Source organism: Convolutriloba macropyga, chromosome 12, assembly GCF_964194025.1.
Source record: "Convolutriloba macropyga chromosome 12, txConMacr16.3, whole genome shotgun sequence".
Taxonomy (NCBI): Eukaryota; Metazoa; Xenacoelomorpha; order Acoela; family Convolutidae; genus Convolutriloba; species Convolutriloba macropyga.
The window spans coordinates 37,967,741-37,983,482 of NC_134479.1; the positions used below are offsets into that span (position 1 = coordinate 37,967,741).

The 15,742-nt window shown below is 33.4% G+C and overlaps 1 protein-coding gene across 1 annotated transcript in view; it reads right to left on the minus strand.

The window, feature by feature from the left end:
- LOC142351107 (uncharacterized) overlaps positions 1-11,989 on the minus strand; it is a 33,900-nt gene extending 21,911 nt beyond the window's left edge. Inside the window, exon 1 of the mRNA XM_075403194.1 lies at positions 11,111-11,989. The gene's annotated coding sequence lies outside the window, so the exon portion shown is untranslated. The remainder of the gene's footprint in view (positions 1-11,110) is intronic.
- Positions 11,990-15,742: the final 3,753 nt, after the last annotated feature.

Genomic DNA, 15,742 nt, shown 5'->3' on the forward strand with positions numbered 1-15,742 from the left:
AATTTTTTGCCTAATTGCCTACCAAATGAAGAGAGTCAAAATTTTCAAAAATTTACATACTGTTCAAAAATTATTGGCTGGTTAGTAAAAAAAAACGTTTCAAACTCAAACAAAAATTTAAATTAAACATTACCGTAGTGATACCTGTCATTATAACACAAAAAAAACAATAAGAACAACATACATGAACTATATCCAAAAATCAATGTCCATTTTTTCAAAAAAAATACCCAATAACAAGGTCAAAATAGCGTCAGATGAAACCTAAACTAAACAATTTAGATTCACTAGAAAAGATATGGGACCAGTCTGTAAGAGTATGGAAAAGATATGTAACAAGTAGACAAAAAAAACAAAAATCGGCAAGGTTATAAAAAACACTTAATTTCAAAGTCTAATCTCTGAAAAGTACGATGTGTTCAATGTACGTCCACGAAACATAACAAATACAGAAAAATTGAAAGAATTGAGAAAATCTGGGGTCGAAGTCGTTAAAATTATAATCATTTTACTAAAAACATTAGATATGGTATTTGGCTCTTTCTCATACCACCAATAAAGTGATATGTGGCAGACAATTATTGAGACTAGGGAACAAATAGAAAAAAAAGAGAAGAAAAATGAAAATTTCAGAAAAAACGTTTAGGTTTTCGAAAACAATTTATTTTGAATATATGAAAAACTTTAGCTATCAGCTGAATTCCGCAATAAAGTTAATATATTTTTCGATTTAAACCACTGATGCCTGTCATTATCCAGACTTTTTAATAATATTACAAAAAGGAACGACAAGTAGAGACAAAATTAAAAAGAAATTCCAATGAATTTTCTAGAACAGGGTGCCAAAGCCGCCAAACCGTATTCTTTTCACTAAAAATTAAATTTTTAATTATGCTCTAATATGAATGCTAAAAAGATATGAGACCTGTTGATAAGATTATGAGGGATAGCAAAAGAATATACCTCAAAAACGAGAAAAACATCAAAAAATCATATTTTGTGTGATAACTCGTAATTTCAAAGCCATCAAATTTTTATATAAATAGTTAAAACCACAATAAGGACTATTTTCAAATTCAGCAAAATTTTGTGGAACATTTTTTAATGAGATTGATTAACATCTAGACAAAAAGAACAATAACGGCAAAATTAAAGAAAAAATCGTTTAATTTTTTTGAAAACAATTAACTTCAAAGTAATGAAATCCAATATATTTTATCTGAAAACATTAAATAGGCATGTGTTCATCCATTCCTTTTTATGATGAATTTGAGACCGGCCATTATCTGAAATGTGTTATTCCTCTACATAAAAAAACGACATACAAATAAACTCGAAATTTCAACTAAACGTCGCAAGAAAACAATATCGAAGCCGTTAAAGCCTTAGTCTCTTTTCTAACAAGGGTTATTTATTTAGACTACCCAATTAAATGACGGGTAAATTTTGGGACTACGCAACAAAAAGACTGAAAAGTGGCGAAGTAAAAAATACATTTTAAAGTTTTAAAGACAATTGATTTCAAAGTCATGAAAACCATTAGCAATGAAATGAAATCCTTGAAAACATTAAATTATTCTTCCATAAAGACCCAGTCAGATCTTAGTGTTCTCAGAGCTTTTGATACGACTAAAAAAGAACGACAAATAATGTCAAAACTATTAAAAAATATTAAACTCTACAAGAACACGGTGTAGAAGCCGATAAAAGTATTTTCTATTCACTAAAGATATCGGTATTTGTGTTGTTGTTATTAACGTCGCAATCGATATATGTTCTGTCAATAATGCAAGAGAGGTACAAGAAGAAGTTCCATACTCGGCAATCGTCTATATTAAATAGTGAAAACTAGTTTCAAAGCCAACTAACCCTTACTTAAATTTTAAAAACGTCGAAATCAGTAAAAAGTCGATGTGATCTGTTCCTGCAGGCACCGAACTTCTAAGGAAAAAAAGCAGGAGATACGTGGGCAGAGCTCAATATTTCATTGTTCATTTTCTAAAATATATTTAAAAGTCAAAACGACCATAAGCTTTGGGCTTAAAACTACTTAGCTTGTTTTGCAACTCCTTAAAAGGCCAATTTGGCAACTTACCATTATTACGCCTTGATTTTTTAATGCTATAATTAACATTGAAATTGAATGTGCATCTATTTTTTTAAACAAAGACAGCGGCTGATAACAATTCTCTTTTTGGACTGAACAAAAAACAAAGATTTGATCTAAATTGGCCTCGCTAATGCTCTTCGTGAACTTAAAAAATTCAGATGTTTCGAATGTTGCAGATATAGTTAATTTGACAAAATGTCAAAATTTCGAATATAAATTATGCGACGTGGATGATAATTGTCTGATTATCGGGTTAAATTAGCATAGAAACCGGAAAAGAGTTAATTGCAGAACACTCAGCTATCTGTGAAGTTTAGGAAGATGTTCTTAGCCTTATCTGAGTGTGTCGTCGGCGAATTCAAACAAAGTGGACTAGAAGGCAGGTTATTTGAAGAATCAGTCAAAAATTTTTTCACAATATTGGAACAAACACGTCAACAACACTCATTTATCTCTACAAGTAAAATAATAAAAACTATTATTAACAATTTCAGCATATTTTGAAGCAAAATTGACAGCAATTGCGTAAAAATGTGGAAAATGTGTACAAAGTAAAAAAAAATTAGACAAATGTAAACAAAAGTTTAAGCCTTCATAACTCAGTGGAAAGAAATCGAAAATCAAAAAAATCTATAGTCTAGGAGTTTTACAAGTTGTTGGTTTGTAAAACAGGATTAGAACATAAATCGTTTTTTGATTCTTCGAAGGCTTTTTTTGCGTTTCGCTCCATGAGAAATCACTATCTCTCTTTTTTTGAGTGGTTCCAGTTTTTTTGCGAAATCGGGATTCAAATTTCCTGAAAAATTTACTAGCTCAACAACCGATTAAAGTTGTCTCCTTAGAAAATGAGTATTTCAAAAACCTAACGTAATTGACTAGTTTCATTATTATTATTATAAGTAAAAGTTTTTTCACGTAGTTGACTCTTGAGAGCAAGCATTCTCCTGCCAAAATGCATTCTGGTAATTTCATAAGCCAGCACATCATCTTGAGTTTCTTCAGCACTCCTGACGTCTTTGGCTGTCGATTCAATGCAATTTTGCAAGATTAGAGAAAAGATTTTGTAATTCCTGAAGTTGTTGGCATATTTAATTAATTCTGTAGATGAAATATTTGTTCATATGTGTCATATGTGTCTTTTGCCTCTCCGTTGTGTTCAATATGGCAGTAAACGTCTGAGAGGTCAATTTGGCCAAATAAGGAGACCCAGGGAGATCATGAAATTTTGTCTCCTTTTTTGGTATATGGTAGTCTTCAATCCTTACCTTGTCAATGAAAGCCTTTTTAAAGTCCACATATAGTGCCAGTTTTATTTTTTTTGGTCGCCACCCACTGGTGATACAATTGTAACTCCTCCTATTTTCATGGGCAATAGAATGACCTGTTTGACCATCTGATCTGGCTTTTCTGTGACCTCGACTTAAAGAAGTAGAAGTATTTTTGTGGCTTTGCAGAAAATTGGTGGTGATGCTGGTAATATTTTCAACTGAAATTTGTCACCCTCAACAGGAGAGAACTGTTTGATTCTAATAATGCCGGGGTAGAAAATCTTTTTCAGGTATTCCACATTAATTCCCAGCCTGCAAAAAGCTAATTGCTTTTATGTGTCTACCTGTTTCTGCTCTTTTCTGTTCTACTCAACGTCCCAATTAAGTGATCCCAGAAGCGTTAAATCATGACAACATAAGTTTTAAGATCTCTATCTTTTTTGTTTAAGTGGGTTTTATCATGCGCGGTTCCGATTTTTGATTAGATCACTGTGCTCTCCGCATTCTTATCTAAATGCAATTTTGCATTAAATTATTGAGATATACAATGAAGATGTTTTTTCTGTGAAAAAACACTCCGATGTACAATACTGGAGATTCAGCTATGTAGAGTCATTTACATTTTCACCAATTTTTTATTATACTTTTAGGAACGTGGTTTTGGTTTGCGTGTACATTTATCTGAGAAAAGTCCCGAACTCTCACAGGTGTTGCAAATTTTGCTCAGCTCTCGCAGAGGTATAGTGAAACGAGACTTACCCCTACTTCTAATGAAAAAATTGTGGATTTTGTTAGCTGTGATTTTTGTGTTTGACTTTCTAAATGTCTTTTTGAAATGTTAACCATATTCTTCTTTCACAGTAAAATGCTATTTACCTGATGAAGAGCTTGCACAAGCCCTTGCTTGACTTCTGAACCTTAGGTTGGTTTGCTAAGGATATGCAAAATAATTTGCAATTTAATTTCTTTCCTAAAGAGTATCAGTTACAGGGGTCAAACTCAATGAATTGAACTTTATTTCAGAAACGCTACAAAAAACTTCGAACCTTAGCTCTAATTCATAGAGTTCTTATCTATGTGCAAATTTACAGAAAAAAATTCATTAGGCAAGCTAAAAAAAGTTTCAAATGATTGTCATATGAAATTTTTTTAGTTTCGAGTCGCGGACGTGATTTTCCTTTCTCGACACGTTACAAGGAAATCATAAATAGACTTGATACAATCGACATTACAGTGCAGAGGTATACCCAAATCGTCACGGGCAGATTTGCCCGATGTGTGTATCTCGTGTTCGTTTTTACTATGTTAATACATTGAAAGTGGTACAATATTGCGGAAAATAGCTACTTTAGCAGAAACCGGCAAAATGGAAGGGAATATCGTATCCCGTGATCGCAAAAGTGTCCGAATTTTAGCCGCGGAATACAAGTACAAACTTAATAACCTATTTTTCGCGCGAGTTGTATCACGCATCCGCTCAATCTACATATCAATTTTTTGCACACAATGTAGCTCGATTTCGCATATAATCCGCAATTAAGCCTAACTTAATTACTACTTATATAATTAAGTCTTACTTATTACTACTTTATTACTACTTATAGTACTTTTTTTACTACTTATTACTACTTATTAGTACTATTTATTACTACTTATTGAAATTGGCCAGACCCTCATTGATATACAAAGCCTTTGATGTGCGAGGGATTTTTCGGTAAAAATTCAGTTTTTGTGGTTGCATGTATTTAAAGCACTTTAAAGCTTTGAAAGCTTCAATTGAATCTTTATAAAGTGCTTATTGCATGCTCAAGATGCTCGCGAATAATAGATACCTAAATTGAGCGGAAACGTACTACAAGATTTGTTACCTACTTTTCGCACCGAATGTTGTTTTATTTAGCAAAATTGGCGGAACCCCTTTTGCGAAAAGTAAGATGCAAAGGATGTCATCTAATTTCGTTCATTTTATGTAACTAATTTTCGAGCCAATTTTACTAAGGCGGAAATTTTGGGGTAAACCTCTGCACTGTAATGGAGTTCATAAGCTGTAGATCGATGAGTGGATATCAAAACCAGATTTTTTATTGGCGGGAGAATTTTTCACAAATCTGATTGGTAGTTAAAATTAAATAATGATAGCGCACAGAAAAAATAAAATTTCGTGACCATTTGGCTTACTTGGGCTTACTTTGCGTTCACTAGTCTTTTAGTCATTTTAATAATTCTAAAATCATGCAGTAATATTTTAAAGCATAAAGTGCAAGATCTGTTCTATATTTAAATCTTTACCGCAAAACTGAGTGAGTGCAAGGAATCTTGCAAATTTGGTGGATAATCAAGCCCTTCTTTTTTATATATCGGATTGTATCAAAATTGCTCAAATTTCTCGTAACTTCCTCACCAGTTCGTGAAGACCCGACTCGATATGTTGCTTATAGTTGATAAGCTGTTAGTTCAAACCAAGCTCATTTATTTTGATGGTGAAGAATTTTTACAGGAATGTTCTGGTCTTTTATGATTTAGAACAATATGTATTTTTATTGAACTTATAATTGATCCAAAAATACAATGACCAGTTTAATATAATGGAAATTGACACTTGGTTTTCACTGGGAAGGCTATTTATTTATTGCTTGCAACTCTAAAACTGCTTTTAGGTAGAATTTGTGTATAAAAATTCAAAGACTTTTCTAAAAACCCGAATACAACTTTTTATATGAATTTTTCATTTAGCTTTTTTTCAGTATACGAAGCATATATTTTGTTTGTTGTTGTTAAAATATGAAATGGCTTCCTCTTTCTGTCTCGAGGATTATTTCAAACGAGAATGTGTGATTCAAATAATTGTTCCGACCCCTCTTGAGGGGGGAAGAACTATATACTCAGATAGGTTTTTTTGTTCAGACAATTTTGACCGACCGACATTTCAACGTACAGAGTGGCTAGTGGCATCAGTAAAAAAACCCCTTTATCATAGAACATGGAATTAAAAATATTTTTTTGAATTTTGTATATTACAGGGAGTTATCGAGGTTTGAAATTTTGTGAATAATAGACGCATTTCAGTTGTTTTTATTCAAATTTTCCTGAATTTCGCATAAAATTCCGTCAATTTTGATAAAATTGGAAAAATTGTTAACAGTAGTCCTGTTGTTGGTTTTATTTTAGAGAGAAAAAAAGTATTGTTGACTTTTTTGATATAATTTTTCGGGCTAAAATTTTGGCTAAACATTTTAAAATTCAGCCTCTTTCATCAAAAAATGCACGAAATAAGCTTCTTTAGTCCACTTAGAATAAATTTGCCGGAAGTACAAACCCCACAAAAACAACAAACACAATCTTTTTGAGCTACAACGGGAGTTAGTTTTACTTCCAATTCCATTGATAGAAGTCTAAAATCCAAATTTTGCCGTTTTTTTCTAACTTTACTCTGTGATTATCAAAAACGCAGCATCTATTTTAGATATTTAATATAACAAACTATCTAGATCTAAAGCATTTGAAACAATTGTGTGTTCTAAATTGACGAACAGCAATAGCGGGGCTGCCTTTGGGCCGGTTTTGAACTGTTACAATCGAAAAAAAAATCGGTTTGTAATCAGTCTGTCTGTTTTTAAAAAGAAATAGAGCTTCTTTATGTTAATTGAAGATCAGAGCAATCCACATCAAAGCCCACTGTTGATAGGTCCAAATTTCTTCCAAAAAATTCCAAATTAAATTATCTACTTTCTTTACTCAAAAGATTATGGTCGATTGGACTTATAGAAACGTTTGCTTTTAAAAAAAAACAGTGGCTTCTTGAACATTGCCACTGTTTTTCTCTTAATTTGGTCAACTTGTAGCTTAGTATCAATAAAGAAAGAATGCTTTTTACTCCTCGTCTTTCCACGAAGTTAAAATCTAATCTTTTTTGCGTTTTTACTTGTTGAATTATAGTTTTCTGGCTTTGATACTACTAGATTTCATTTTTTTTATTTTTATGTATCGTCCCATTTTCACGTTTTTTCTCGTTTTTATATATTTTCAAATTTTGACAGTTCACATATTACAATATTGGTGTTCACAATAAAGCACAATTGAATATATAAAAGCCATGAAAGGCATGGATTATGATGTTAACGGCTTCGACACCCCTTTCTCGAAGAATTTAATTGAATTTTTACAATTCTCTCTAACTGTCGTTTTTAAATTGTCTTTTTAGTCGTTTGAAATTACCTGGATAACGACAGTTTACATTGGCATTTGATGAAAAAAATAAGCCTGTGTTTTGATTTGAGCCTATAGCTGGTGGCTTTCATGACTTTGAAAACCATTTTTAAAAAAAAAAAACTTATTTAACGTTGTTTGTCTTTGCATTTTTGTTTGTTGTCTATTTGTTACCTAGTCTCGTTAATTACATGTCACATTTGAAATTTTTGTGGTTGAGGCAAGGTGCAAGTGTGAAAAATCTAATGAATTTTTAAGAATTCGTTATAGATTTACTGGCTTCGAGACGGGTTTTTCGCACAAAAAGTAAACCGATTGTTGATTTTCTCCATATTTACCGTTCTTTTTGTAGAAGTAAGCTTTATTCTGAATAATAACAAGTCTCAAGCGCTTCCTTTGGACGAATAGACGAATCTAATTAAATTTTTCATTTTTGTAGTTATTGACTTTCATGTCTCTGAAACAAATTGTATTCGAAAAAAAGGTGTAAATTAATTTTTTTCTTTTTCTGTTTTTTGTCAACTTTTTGCCTATTCTCATTAATGGGAAGACCATTATCACATTTTTGGCGTTCGAGGAAGGCTCAATTAAACATATTTTAAGTGGCAACTTATGGCTTTACGGCATAACAGCGTTTTCTCGCAAGTTTTAATTGAACTTTTTTGTTGTCCCTATTTATTGTTCTTTTTGTAACCGCATTAACAATTGATTAATGGCAGGTCTTAATGCCCACCTATAGAAGCGTTTGTGATTATAAACATTTTGGATGTTTTCAATTGCTATCTATTGGTTTTGTTATTTTGAAATTAACTGTTTTTGAAAATATAAGCCAAATTTTTAAATTTGCTGTTTTTTTGTTCTTTTTTTCCTAATTGTTACAGAGCTTTCTTATAGAGTGGTCCCATATCCGAGTGAAGAAAAAAAAATTCTTTGTGTTGTTTCTATTTTGAGCTTGTTATTAAATTTATATTTTAAAATGGACATAAATTGTTGGATGTAATTAATGTTTGTTGTTATTGTTTGATTTTGTTGTTCGTTTTGACTTGCTTTCTTAATAATGACTGATCTCATCAATCTAATGAGGCCTTTGTTTACTCCTCTGACTTATTAGCGTTGGAGGCGATCTTTCTTCATAAACATTTTTTTTTTTTGATTTTTTGGGGTTTTCTATCTGATCCTCATTTGGTAGTGTGAGATAATAATTTTATAGACTCATTTAATTAGAAGATTAAAAAAACTCTATCTCAGTTCTTTCTCGATTCTTGTGAAGGTAGTTTGTTTTTTTTAGAAATGAATTTTGTGCCCACGTCTTTATCAATTTTCTCTTAAAGGGTTGCATATTTTGCTATTGACATGCAAAACTGCATATAGTTAAATTACACTTTCGCCGATATTCTAGCAAAGAAAAAGTAATTGAAAGACAAACAAGGAGGATCAGTAATGTAGGTTCGCACATAAAGCTCCGACCCCGCTCATCCACTTTTTTAGCATAAATGTCTAACGGCTTTTGGCAACATTTGCTATTTTTACAGAGCTGAAACTTAAAATTTTTATTTACTTTTACTTCAAGTAGACTTCTTCCTACCTTCATGCTCCTTGAAACAAAACATTTTTGTTGTTCCCAAAACTTCCGAAGCTAATTAAAAATCGGTTTTAACTTTAACATCGGGTCATTATAAACATATGGCTACGGCTCGTCAATTATAGCTTTCTGGGTTTTCTAGTTTGCAATAAATGCTGCTGGAAAAACATTGCTTTTGTGAAGTAAAGGTATTCGATAATCATATCAGCTATCTTTATACCCCCCTCTCCCAGCTTATATAACCTATAGCCCCCAATCATGGTAATTAAACAAGAATGGGGGACCATAATTTCATGGGAGGCCACAATGACAAATACCCAAAAAAGACCCAAAATCTCTGTCGCGACTGCAAAAAATGACCATGATAGGGACCGGACAATTATCAGCACACAGCGGTTGTGGTACGTTTTATTACAACAGATAAACAATTTTCATTGAAATCCGTCCGCTAATTGGCTGATAACGAACTACTTATCGGTTAGGGGTAGTTTGGGATCTATTCTGTTTCGGCCCCACAGCTTAGTGAGCATAAAATTTTAATGACCCCCAGACGCACTTGCTATTTTCTTACATAGTAAAGTGCTATATAACAACATAAAATTTGTAACTGGGGGGTCATAAAAAAACACTGGGGGGGGGGCGAAACAGAATAGATCCGATTTTTGCAGTTTTTGCGGTCAAAAGTGGCTGCCAATACCTCGTCAGATATTCTCTCTATACGTCACTGTTGTGCGCAATGAAAAGTACGTTAACGGCGACAAAATAACCATGATATTGTCTCTCGCTGATAACGTAACCTTTTACAGTGATTTTTAGCATTTAATTCTTCACAAGATTATCTATTCACCTAACTTTTTTGCTGGAATTATTTAATAACTACATGAAACGTTTTTTTCCGTGACTTTAGTAATATGGGTAGTTGCGTAATTGCAAGACTTCTCAACCTTTTGTCAGATTATTTTGAGAGAAACATTTCTGAAATTGATAACCGATAAGGATATCTCCTCAGTTTATCCCATTTGGCACAATTTAGCTATCCTTAAAATCAGGGACTGTAAACAAGGGCAATAGTGATGGTTTGGAGAGCAGTGGTGGTGGTAGCGGACAACAGTAACTGGACCGACTTGCCCAGAAATGTTATCTGCTGTTCAGCTTCACCGTCTGAGAAAAATAGACCAAGAGATTGCTTTTTAATGATTACTATCTAGGCTTGCGGCGGCATTAATTACAAAAAGCAGTGACTCTTCTTGAATTTCATTTTAGGATTTTTGCTATCTATTTCAGGAGTAACTTTTGAGCGCTCGAATTTTCAGCGCACTTCAAGCTAACGGAGTTTCGAGCGCATGATATTCCGATCAGAGACACCTCTGTCCGGGTTGGTCTGATTAGAGGACAATTTTGTCCGAGGTGGTCTGATTTCGGACTGGACCTCAAACAGGTAAAAAAAATCATAATCTAAAGAGCAAAATCATACAATTAAACTTAAGCTGAAGAATGAATCTGTAAGATTTAAACTTTGATATTGTCCTAGCATGAAACAATAAGTCATATGTAAAGTCGAATCTAAATTTACCACATGCAGTACTGAATTAGTCTGGGTGCCCTGTTTGAGGAGAAGGAACAAAAACGAAAAAGTTTGAGACGAAAGCTTTGCTATCGTCTTCATACGTACGAAAAGCCCTGTATTATCGGTTTCTTCGGTATATTTGATTTTAAACGTAAAAAAACTTTGGTTAAACCATTTAAAAATGTAAAACATTGGTATGTTCGGTTTATGACGTAAAATGCTATGAACCAAACGACTATACCGGCGAAAAAGTTTGGATATCTGGTCATTTTTGGCTAGAAATTTTATCACCAACAGTTTCTTACGTTTAAAACTAAATCCTATTGAAATGTGATGGAAACTCCGGGTTATAACATTGAAGCTACAATTGGCAATACCTGTGGATTGAAGAAATTCCGGGTAAACTGGAAAGGTGGACAGGAATTACTGCTCTCAAATTTTCGAGGTCAAATAAGTCGTTATCAGGCAAGGGTATCAAATAGTTTGATAAAAACTCCGGCAAATTACATGAAAGTTGGCCGGATATTTTCAAAACTCCCTTCATGATTTGTTCTTCTGGATCAAAAAACACAAGATATGTCCATGTTTTGACATTTTGAAGGTAATTCTCGTCAATTTGAACGAGCATTTCGGCTGCTGCTAACTTCGAAGACCCAACCAACGAGTTTTGTAAGTCTGGAGGAAGAATCATGCGTTTGATTTTCAAGGATCGAACGTCGCCGCCGAAAAACAATCTCTCTCTAATTTCGTCGGCAATTGCTTCGAAACAACCTGCAAGAATAACCGCATCGTTCGATTGGTCTGTCATAATTCTGCAAAACTTTCGGTCAATATTGCAAAAATTTGGTTTCAGCAAGCTAATTTTTCTAACAAAACAAATTTTGGTCTTCAATTTTTCAGTTTTTGTATAGTTTTCAGATAATGTTTGTAACTTCTTATAGTTGTAATGAAACCAGTTTTCTCTAATACAGCAAAAACGCGCTTATACGTACAATATAAACTGTGGTTTGCATTTTCTTGGTGGTTGTATTATATTAACCGTTTGAGCTAAAGCAAAATATATTACCATACAAACAGTGCAAATATTGTTCAAGTAAACATGGAATTAGAGAGGAAGCATTTCAATTTATTTCACAATGAAATAGCAGTTTATATATGAAGTAGTATGGATGGGTTATTAGGCGAAAGCTATATAAGGTGAAGACCATTTTTGTGGATATTAGGCGAAAAATGGCATCTGACATTTTGAAGAGATTAGACAAGAACCCAAGATGAGGTGCGTGACCCAAGCTTGCTCTGACCAGACCATCCAGACCAAAATCGGTTCTGATCAATCAGATTATTGTCGCGCACGGGGGGTTCCAGACTGACTGGAGTCGCACACGGGGGGTTGCCAGATCAACTTGAGTCGTCGACTTTAGTCGCGCACTGGTGTTGCCAGACCCACTTCGGTCGCGATTTGGGGGTACCCTGATTAACTTTTAACTGTTGAAGTAGCAGATATCTTTGGTATAATGTATTATTTTTCATTAAAATAGACGTCATTTTATGTATATGGTTGTTCAATTAAAGATATTTTTTGCAAACAGTAAGGAGAAACTCCAGGAAAACTGGAAAGGTTGACATGAATTACTGCTCTCAAATTTCTGAGGTCATACAAAACGTTATCAGGCAAGGATATCGAATAGTTTGATAAAAACTCTGGCAAAATACATGAAATATTTACAGATATTTTCAAAACTCATTCATGATCTGCTCTTACAGAATTAAAGGACACAAAATATGTCCATGTTTTGACATTTTGAAGGTAATTTTCGTCAATTTGAACAAGCATTTTGGATGCAGCTAACTTCGAAGACCCAATCAACGAGTTTTGTAAGTATGGAGGAAGAATCATGCGTTTGATTTTCAAGGATCGAATGTCGCCGTCGAAAGACAATCACTCTCTAAATTCGTTGGCAATTGCTTCGAATCAAATCGCAAGAATAACCGCATCGTTCGACTGGTCGGTCATAATTTTTTACAAGGTTTCAGTCAATATTGCAAGAATTTGCTTTCAGCAATTTCATTTTTCTGACAAAAACGAATTCTGGTCTTCAATCAAGCTTCAATATTGTTTTCTGATATTGGTTGTGACTTTTAATAGTTGTTATGAAACCAATTTCTCCAATACAGAATAAATGCGCTTATACGGACAATATAAACTGCGGTTTGTTTTTTCTTGACGGTTGTACTATGTTAATCGTTTGAGCAAAAGCAAAATTTTTTACCATCCAAATAGCACAATTTTTGTTCAAATAAAGATGGAATTATAAAGTAAGCATTGCAATTTATTTCACAATGAAATAGCAGTTTGTATATTAAGTAGTAGGGATGGGATGTTAGGCGAAAGCTATAAAAGGTGAAGCCCATTTTTGTGTATATTAGGCGGTGTATAAAGTGCTTCTGGCATTTTGAAGAGATTAGACAAGTACGCAGAATGAGGTGCGCGACACAAGCTTGCTCTGACCAGACCAGTCAGAACAAAATCGGTTCTGATCATTCAGATTTTAGTCGCGCACTGGGGGTTCCAGACTGACTGGAGTCGCGCACTGTGGGTGACAGATCAACTTGAGTCGCGCACAAGCGGAACCAGATCAATTGTAATCGCGCACTGGTGTTGCCAGACCCACTTTGGCCGCGCTTTGTGTGTACCCCGAATTAAACATTTAACTGTTGAAGTAGCAGATATCATTGGTATAATGTATTTTTTGTTCATAAAAACAGACGTCATTTTATGTATATGGTTTTTGTGTATATAGTGTTTAGTGTTTATGTATATAGTGCTTAGCGACTTGTTTGATGTTCAGTAATTATAAGAAAGAAGCGCTCCTCAAAAAACAGTCCACTTTTGGATTAACCATCATTTTTCGAGGGACAGGCCGTTTTTTGTTTGTACTTCTTGATTCTGAGCATACACTGGAAAGAGCTCTGTTCAGACTATCCTGACAATGCCACAAAACTATCCAGAAACTAGACCACGCTATGTTCAGACTATCCGGGCTCTGGGCGGGGCTCTGATCGGACTGTCCAGACCTTAGGTATTGCCCTGATCATACCGTGCAGTCAGCCCTAGTCAGCCCTCAACACTCAAAAATATCCATATGAGGCTGTGAAATTTACCTTGGACAAGGAATTTTTGCAATATTACGTAAGATAATCGGCATGGAGCGGTGACAAGTCGAAAAAATTTCAGCAATATTCTCTAAGAATGTTGCTGTGAATTTGATGAATTCAGGGAAAAAATTCAAGCATTCTCCGCAAAAACTTCTAAGAAATCTGCGGTAAAATTTTCAGTTTTTTAACGCTATACACCGCTTCTGTTCCATGAGTTTCAGTTTATAAGCGTAGATCTTTCCTATTTTTACAATTCAAAGAATTTGAATTTTATTGGGGAGCTGTCTTTTTTTAAGATCTTCACACATTTTCCTGATTTTTGAAGTCAAATTGGAGTAGCGATTTTGGTCACGCCGAAACAGGAAATGGAGCGAAAAAGCGAGTGATTTTGCGGCGTGAATTTTTTTCGCTCTAATTTTAAAGTAGAGTGAGAAAACGGTGTTTGAACAAAAATTCGGTTTCTCGGTAGTGGTTTTTTGTTCACATGCGGCAATTTCACTCTGATTTTTAATGTTTATTTTATTTTTTGGATCGAATTTTTTTCTAAATGGTTTTCCCAATCCATTCACAGCTCATTCTAGGCCTAGTTTTTTGTTTGAATTAAATTTTTATTTCTCGCTAGTGGTTTTTTTTGCTCATATGCGGAATTTTGACATTGATTTTCTGTTTTTTTTTCTTATTCTTTTATCTGATTTTTTAAATGGTTTTCTCAATTCAGTCAGAGTCCATTCTAGGTCTAGTTTTTCTGTTTAGTCAATGAAAATTCTTTGAATTGTACGTCAGGACTTGTCCTGCTATGTTTTTTTTTCGTTTCTAGGCGTAAATCCTACATAATTTTGCTTTTCCAAGAGTTGATGATCTCATATTGATTCAGCACATGCATAGTATAACGTATAGTTGACACCTCGGCCTTGGCAAACGGTACTCAAAAAAATTTCCTAAATCAAAATAGCTCATAAAACAGAGTCAAATGATCTAGAATTATTCAGCTTTTGAAACATTATTAATTAGAACCCCCCCTGCCAATTATGTCACTATTTTCCTCGCAGAGGTTTTCAGCACACCATAGCTACCAGTATATTTTCACAGTATATTTTACCTGCCTCTTTATTAACTTATTTTTACAGAAAGGTAGCCGACAGAGGAGTTGAGTGCTTTATTGTGCAATGTAAACTTGGAAGTCCCACCTGTATATGTCACGATATATTTTTGTATATATATATATATATATATATATATATATATTTATATATAAATATAATATATATATATATATATATATATATATATATATATATGTATATATATATATATATATATATATATATATATATAAACAAATATATATATATATATATATATATATATATATATATATATATATGTGTGTTTTCTGAGGTAGAGAAATTTTGTGGTTAATTTACTAAACTAATTTACTTTGTATTAATGGGGCATTTCGTAAATTTGTGTTTCATCACTTCATCGTATATTCCGTTTCGGTACGGTTTCGATTTCTTAAATCCATCTATTTTTTTTCAATCATTTTTATGGAGAGATTACTCTTCAGTATTGGGCTGCATATCAATGTTGTGCTTCTATAGGGTGTTTTCATTGATAATTAGTTCTTTTCGTCCGCCTTAAATTGAAATTTCACCGCCATTGGCGGTGCCATCGTCCTTCCACTTAATTCGAGCATTGTTTCTTTGATTGAGGTTGCATGAGGGGCATGATGTTTCGATAAAAGGTCAGATATTTGGTTTGAACATTTTAATTAGGATTGCATCTGTTTTTTTCCGTATTATCTTTAGAAAAATATTTCATTAATTGGCGAGAAGTATATGTTTTATTTAGAC